The sequence below is a fragment of the Ciona robusta genome, chromosome 7 (assembly GCF_009617815.1).
Source record: "Ciona robusta chromosome 7, ASM961781v2".
NCBI lineage: Eukaryota > Metazoa > Chordata > Ascidiacea > Phlebobranchia > Cionidae > Ciona > Ciona robusta.
Genome location: NC_143241.1, coordinates 1408392 through 1415896, shown reverse-complemented (window position 1 = coordinate 1415896; position 7505 = coordinate 1408392). Strand labels below are relative to the sequence as shown.

The 7505-nt window shown below is 41.2% G+C and overlaps 1 pseudogene; it reads right to left on the bottom strand.

Annotated features, from left to right (window-relative positions):
* Positions 1 to 3267: 3267 nt before the first annotated feature.
* On the bottom strand, positions 3268 to 7090 carry LOC149733346 (uncharacterized; annotated as a pseudogene).
* Between the last annotated feature and the right edge of the window lie 415 nt (positions 7091 to 7505).

The following is a 7505-nucleotide window of genomic DNA, read 5'->3' as shown; positions in this document are numbered from 1 at the left end:
GTGTCAAAGCAGCTCTTTCTTATAATGGAGAGACAGTTTTTGGCAGAGCTCAAAATTTCCAGATAAATTAGCTCGCACAGTCCTGGCCATAATGTTGAAATAGATGTTTGGAGGGCCACAGTTTTTGATCAAAATGATTCCAGTGAGGGCCACAGTTTTTGATCAAAATGATTCCAGTGTGTAAGTTAACAGCAGAGTTTCAATATCATTACCATTATATTTGAGCAACTTCATAGTCACGGGGGAAATAGCCGGGCGAAAAATAGCCGGTTACGGTGATGGCAATCGCGTAAACCAAGCTTTTTTCAACAAGTTTGAAACGATTCCTGGTAAGCCCTGGATTACCAAGGACAAAAAGATGCATCTTTTGTTTGACTACGTTCACTTGTTGAAGTTGTAGCGGTTGATTGTAGAGACAGTTTTTGGCAGAGCTCAAAATTCCCCAGATAAATTAGCTCGCATAGTCCTGGCCATAATGTTGAAATAGATGTTTGGAGGGCCACAGTTTTTGATCAAAATGATTCCAGTGTGTAAGTTAACAGCAGAGTTTTAATATCATTACCATTCTATTTGAGCAACTTCATAGTCACGGGGGAAATAGCCGGTTACGGTGATGGCAATCGCGTAAACGAAGCTTTTTTCAACAAGTTTGAAACGATTCCTGGTAAGCCCTGGATTACCAAGGACAAAAATATGCATCTTTTGTTTGACTACGTTCACTTGTTGAAGTTGTAGCGGTTGATTGTGCTCTAGCACAGATTTAATGATATAAAGATAGCTAAATTTAACACTAAATGCATAAAGATTGAATATAAAGCAACGTTGTATAGCGAAAACAAAAGCATGACAGGAATGGAATGCAGTTTCGCTGCTTTCGTAACATCTACTTTCCCGTCATTTTAATCGTGATAATAAAACAATTACCCAGTTGTGTGTATGCCAGGCGAGGCAATTGCCACATGCCAATGACGCGTTTTTTTTTGTTTTGCTACACGTGTTTTTCGTTATATAAACCTTTCACTTTCCTGTACTGAGAGGCAGTACGGGGCTTGCAATACCCTGCTGTTCTCACTTTGTCTGTAAGCTCGATGTCGCACTTTTACCGTACAATAAACTGAGATGGGCCGTACAAGTGTCATACATCGGTGTGCAATGCGTTGCGGAGTCGGATAGCGTATGCGTAGGGGCAGGATGGAACAGCGTCTTCGCGAGGCTGCGGAGCGCGAACCCACTACTTCAACATTAGCTGCCCCCCACAATTGGTGAACCGCTGGACACAATCCTTCCGATGGCAACTTCAGTCAACGGTGAATCTTTTTCTGTTTATGTACTTTATGCATATTGTGAGCTGACCACTCACAGGGTTAGAGGGTTTCACTAGTCTATGTGGCCCGAATATTATATTACCTTATTACTGTTGAAGTGAGTCTGACCAAGACCTTCAACAAGCATAACCAACAGGCACAGAGCAGGATAGTGAAGTAGGAGTTTCAAGCAGAAGTTATTATTCGCAAAATGGATAACGAGCGAGTTGAGGTTTTAAAGTTATACGAAGCCAATAAATTAGTAGAAAGGAAATGCGATGGCCGGAGCAAAGAACATAGATATTAGCAAGTAAGGACAAGGGAAACGGTTCCCACTTTAACATAGTGCGCCAAATCCGGTCTTTTCGCCATTTATTCTAATTGTCGCTCGCATGCCTTCTGCGAAATTGTGTTGCAGAAAGTTATGAAAACGTCCGTATTAGTCCAGCAGACTGGTGAAATAATTGTGGAATTTGAGGTAAAAGCATGAAAATTGGTACTCTTGTAGAATTTAATACGCTGAACATTTTGAAACTCAGACCCATTCCGAAATCTCGATTTTATGACGTCACGGTTCGATGATTTCATAACACAGTTTTTGCTAGTTTTACTTTTTGTTAGTTTAAAAAAACGTTTAAGTTTTAAGAAAAAAGGTCTGCAGTCGTCTTGTAAGGACCGTTGATAAATATATACAGTAGGGTGGGGGAAGATGGGACACCTTTAGCACGTAATATCCAAATATCCTGATCGTGTTTTAAACAATTAGCAACGGTCTTTCAGAGTCGTGAGGATACTGTTTTATAATTTTTTAAATGTTCTTTGTTACTACCAAATGGGACGAGAAATAGAATGAAAAGGTGTCCCATCTTCCCCCACCCTACTATACAAATCAACAGAACAAATCTAATGTTAATGTGATGTCATGGTGACGTCGCAATTTTGGCTTGTATTCGCATTATCAGGGAGACAAGCATAAAGTAACAATGGAGCTAACTGTCATGGAACGATAAATAAAACAAATAATGACAATGTTCATAGTCTATCGCAGTCTCCGTTACATTTGCAAAGCGCTGTGCATTGAAGCTCTGATTGAACACATTTGCACCGGCCACGGCAACCTTTTTCTGGATTGCATCCACATTTAATTAGTTCTCTGGATGTTGACGATACTTCTGAAAGATTTGTCCAGAAAGGAACAATTTTTTTTCCCTCTGCCTGCGAAGAAAGACACTTGATCGCAGCCTGTCAAAGCATGAAACATCAGAAGAGACTCTTCGATTTTTGCCTGCTAAGGCGGTTGCAAAGAGAATGGATAGGCAAATATCGCAAATTCTTTCCTGTACCGAATGCAACCCAGAGTTCCGAAAGGCCCAATTCGTGAAACATTCCCGTGGCAATCACCACTACATCCGTATCGACTGTCCGTATCATGGCTTTATCATAGCCACGCTTTGCTGCATTATATGCATGCAACAGAAGTCGTGTATCGGCTTCTTCCTGGCTGCAGCGCCAGTAAGAAGGTGCCTGCTGGCTAGTTGTGTGATCCTCAATTGTTAACTGAACACCAATTAGGCGAGATATACACGAGAACGGTTTATTATAAAGCAACACAACGTTTGGTAAAAACGGAAAAGAATAAATCGTGGTTAACGAAACGTTAATCGCTATAACGAAAAAGGGTTAAGGGTCAACATGGAGACTGCGTTAACAATACAATATTACTAATATAGTAACTATACTATAATGGCGGGACCACTTTTCTCTTCAAGTATACTTATAATCTTGCAGTCTCACTGGTGGTCTCCGGACTCTTGTTGACCTCCTTGGCAAGGTAGAACCAGGGTTGTCATTGTGTGGTTGCAGCAATGTTTTTGGAGGCGTTATTGTGACTTCATCTTCTTCCTCGTATGGTGTAGTTGGTTTAGGTTCGGGAATCTGGCTTTGTACCATGTAACATTCGTCGTTACGAACACGATATGGTTGACAGCGTAAGGTTCTTCACACCATTCTCCTTTAACCTTCTTGACGATGTAACGATCACGAGCGCTGTTTTTACTGCCACCTTGATAGAGGTATACAACACTCCTGGGGTGATCTTGATTGTCGGGCGTATCTTTCCATTTGGATATTTGCTCTTCACACTAGCAGGATGATTATTTCGTCTATTTGTAGTTCGGGAATCAATCAGTGCTTGGTCGTCGATGTTTAACTTGTCATGTGTAAATTGGTCTCTTTGGTTCCAAAATTCTTTTGATGATAGGCCATTTGTTCGAATTCTTGAGTTCAATCTTTCGATAGCAAGAGCCAATGTTAGAGATGATACAGGCCCTTTATGCGGCTGTTTTTGTAGGATTTCGTGTTCCAACTCTTGTATGGCCTTTTCTGCCACAGGATTTTTGTTAAGGTTTTTTGTTCTGCCAATAACAAGATTGATTCTATATTGTTCCAATGTGTTTCGTTGGTTTAGGCTAGGGCCACAAAGCATGGTGCGGGATCTGTTCTGATAATGCTATTTGGGCCGTCGACTGGTCGTAGCATTGAGCATAGCTCTACCAGCATTTCACCAACAATATCTGCAGTTTCATTGGGTATTAGTCTTGCAACTGTAAAAGATGTGGTCTCTTCTCTGAGAACAAGAATGAGCTGTTTTTCTCTTTTGATGATGTCGGTAGCAAAACGGAGTCCAATTTGATCTGCCAAGCCTTCAGTGGATTGCTCTGTAAGAAGATTTGGTATCTTTTTTAATGACGCACACTGATGGCATCTTTCGGTTGTTTCTCGTACAGCTTGATCCATATTCAGTGCGAAAAAATATCTGTTCACTGTGGATAATAACTGGTGTTTAGTTGGATGGTCAAGATTTAAATGCAGTCCAGTTAAGACTCCATGAAGAGCATGTTTGGGTACTACGATTCGTTCTCGTGTTGCGGTAAATGCAAGTTGATCTTGCACCACTAATAGGCCATCCCTCGAGATATTTATTTTGTTGAGGTAGCGTTTGACTTCTCCAAGATTTTTCAGCTTTTTAGACGGCCTTGTCCCCTGCGTTAGGTGTGCATGGACGACTCTTCAGAGGTCTTTACAATCCTTCTGGATGGTTAACCATGGACGTCTGTTCGTATATGGAAGTCGTATATGTGGAGTGCAACCAACATTGTGGATAACTGGGGTCTCTTGTACTTCTGATAGATACTCACAAATTTGGCAGTGTTTGGTTGTGCATGGCTCACAGTTGCGGCTTGCATAATCTGAAACAATATTATCTTTACCAGAAATATGTTGTACGGTTGTTTGATATTGGGAAACGGCAGACAGAAATGAATATATTCGGGGGCTGGTAGAAAATTCGCCCCGTCTCAATTTTTCCACCGCCTGTACACAGGGTTTACTATCCGTGAGGATGTGAACAGGCATACATGATTGGATGATGTAAATGACGGAGGGAAGCAGCAATAGCTAGTGCCTCAATTTCACATGGGATCCACAGTTTCTGGTGTTGTTTGAGTTTAGCACTATAATATTCAGCTAGTTTTAATTTGTTTGTACGTATAATGTTGCTCCAAGACCAAAATATTTAGAGATGAGGCGTCGGTTACTATCCATAATTCATCGTTTGGGCGGGGTAAATTTATGGTTTTGGAAGACTTTAGGTGCATTTGTGCTTCCTTAAGGGCAGATAGAGTAAGGAGTCGGTCCAACAAATTTTTTGCTTAGACTCCTGGCCGGCTGTGACTTCCTCCAAGGGAGACAGATAGTAAGCACAGTTTGGAATTACTCTGGCCAGTATTTTATACGCACTGCAGTTTCATTGGGTATTAGTCTTGCAACTGTAAAAGATGTGGTCTCTTCTCTGAGAACAAGAATGAGCTGTTTTTCTCTTTTGATGATGTCGGTAGCAAAACGGAGTCCAATTTGATCTGCCAAGCCTTCAGTGGATTGCTCTGTAAGAAGATTTGGTATCTTTTTTAATGACGCACACTGATGGCATCTTTCGGTTGTTTCTCGTACAGCTTGATCCATATTCAGTGCGAAAAAATATCTGTTCACCGTGGATAATAACTGGTGTTTAGTTGGATGGTCAAGATTTAAATGCAGTCCAGTTAAGACTCCATGAAGAGCATGTTTGGGTACTACGATTCGTTCTCGTGTTGCGGTAAATGCAAGTTGATCTTGCACCACTAATAGGCCATCCCTCGAGATATTTATTTTGTTGAGGTAGCGTTTGACTTCTCCAAGATTTTTCAGCTTTTTAGACGGCCTTGTCCCCTGCGTTAGGTGTGCATGGACTCTTCAGAGGTCTTTACAATCCTTCTGGATGGTTAACCATGGACGTCTGTTCGTATATGGAAGTCGTATATGTGGAGTGCAACCAACATTGTGGATAACTGGGGTCTCTTGTACTTCTGATAGATACTCACAAATTTGGCAGTGTTTGGTTGTGCATGGCTCACAGTTGCGGCTTGCATAATCTGAAACAATATTATCTTTACCAGAAATATGTTGTACGGTTGTTTGATATTGGGAAACGGCAGACAGAAATGAATATATTCGGGGGCTGGTAGAAAATTCGCCCCGTCTCAATTTTTCCACCGCCTGTACACAGGGTTTACTATCCGTGAGGATGTGAACAGGCATACATGATTGGATGATGTAAATGACGGAGGGAAGCAGCAATAGCTAGTGCCTCAATTTCACATGGGATCCACAGTTTCTGGTGTTGTTTGAGTTTAGCAGTATAATATTCAGCTAGTTTTAGCAGTATAATATTCAGCTAGTTTTAATTTGTTTGTACGTATAATGTTGCTCCAAGACCAAAATATTTAGATGAGGCGTCGGTTACTATCCATAATTCATCGTTTGGGCGGGGTAAATTTATGGTTTTGGAAGACTTTAGGTGCATTTGTGCTTCCTTAAGGGCAGATAGAGTAAGGAGTCGGTCCAACAAATTTTTTGCTTAGACTCCTGGCCGGCTGTGACTTCCTCCAAGGGAGACAGATAGTAAGCACAGTTTGGAATTACTCTGGCCAGTATTTTATACGCACCTATAAATGATCGTAGTCCTTTGACGTTTGGCGGAGGTTTGCAAACAGTTAAGGCGGATATTGTGTGTCTTGAAGCGGATAGTGTGCCATCTTTCCATATCCATCCTAAAATGGTGGTTTGCTTGGGACATATTATTGTTTTATGTGGTGATAGACGTAGTCCTGCTGATTGTAATGAATGTCTTTGCAGTGAAGGTCACCCAAGATCCTACACATCAGTTCTTCAAGAGAAGTTTCAGATCCAGGCATGCCCATTGCGCATCTTGTGTATACTCTGGTACCACGGAAGGGGGTTGAAACATCGCAATATTTCATTGCAGACTTCGCTAGTGGAATCTGGTAAAACGCATTTGATAAGTCTGTGATTATAATATATTTCCAAGAGGATATTTGTCGAAGAATACTGTCGACATTCGGTAATAGGCTGGGTTGAGGTTTACTAAAGTACCCCACTTCGCCGAATGAGGTGACAAGACGTGTTCCCCCGTTAGGTTTGTTAATTAAAAATGAGGGGTTTAGATACTCAACTTTTACGCCGACTTCCTCTGGTTTTCGAAACACTCCTTGTTTTTCCAGCTCATCAAATTTTCCTTGAAGCTCGACCATTCTATTTCGGGAATATTGGGGGAGCCGTCCTTTGCGCTGTGGGGGTTCTCGCTTACCCATGTTGATCTCTGCTTCAAATGAACCAAATGTATTGTTGTAGCAGCCAATTTCAGGTTTAAAAACCTCGGAATAATTGGATACAAGTTCTGAAAAGTTTGCTCGTTGTTCTGTTGTAAGCATCTGATCTGGATCAATTTGGCATAAGGTTGGTTGGGAACACTGTGTCGTTTGTTGTATTATTGTAACTGGTGGAATCACGGAGTGATTGTCGAGTGCAAATTCCTTTGTTTGTATAGGCAAAATCTTTCCAATGTGGTCATGGCATGATAGGTGCTGTGGTAATGGACTGTCATTTATAATTCTGATAGTATTGCCAACAGCAGTTAACAAGTTTGGATTTGGCCACAATCTGTTATTATCGATGCATCAATTTGGCATAAGGTTGGTTGGGAACACTGTGTCGTTTGTTGTATTATTGTAACTGGTGGAATCACGGAGTGATTGTCGAGTGCAAATTCCTTTGTTTGTATAGGCAAAATCTTTCCAATGTGGT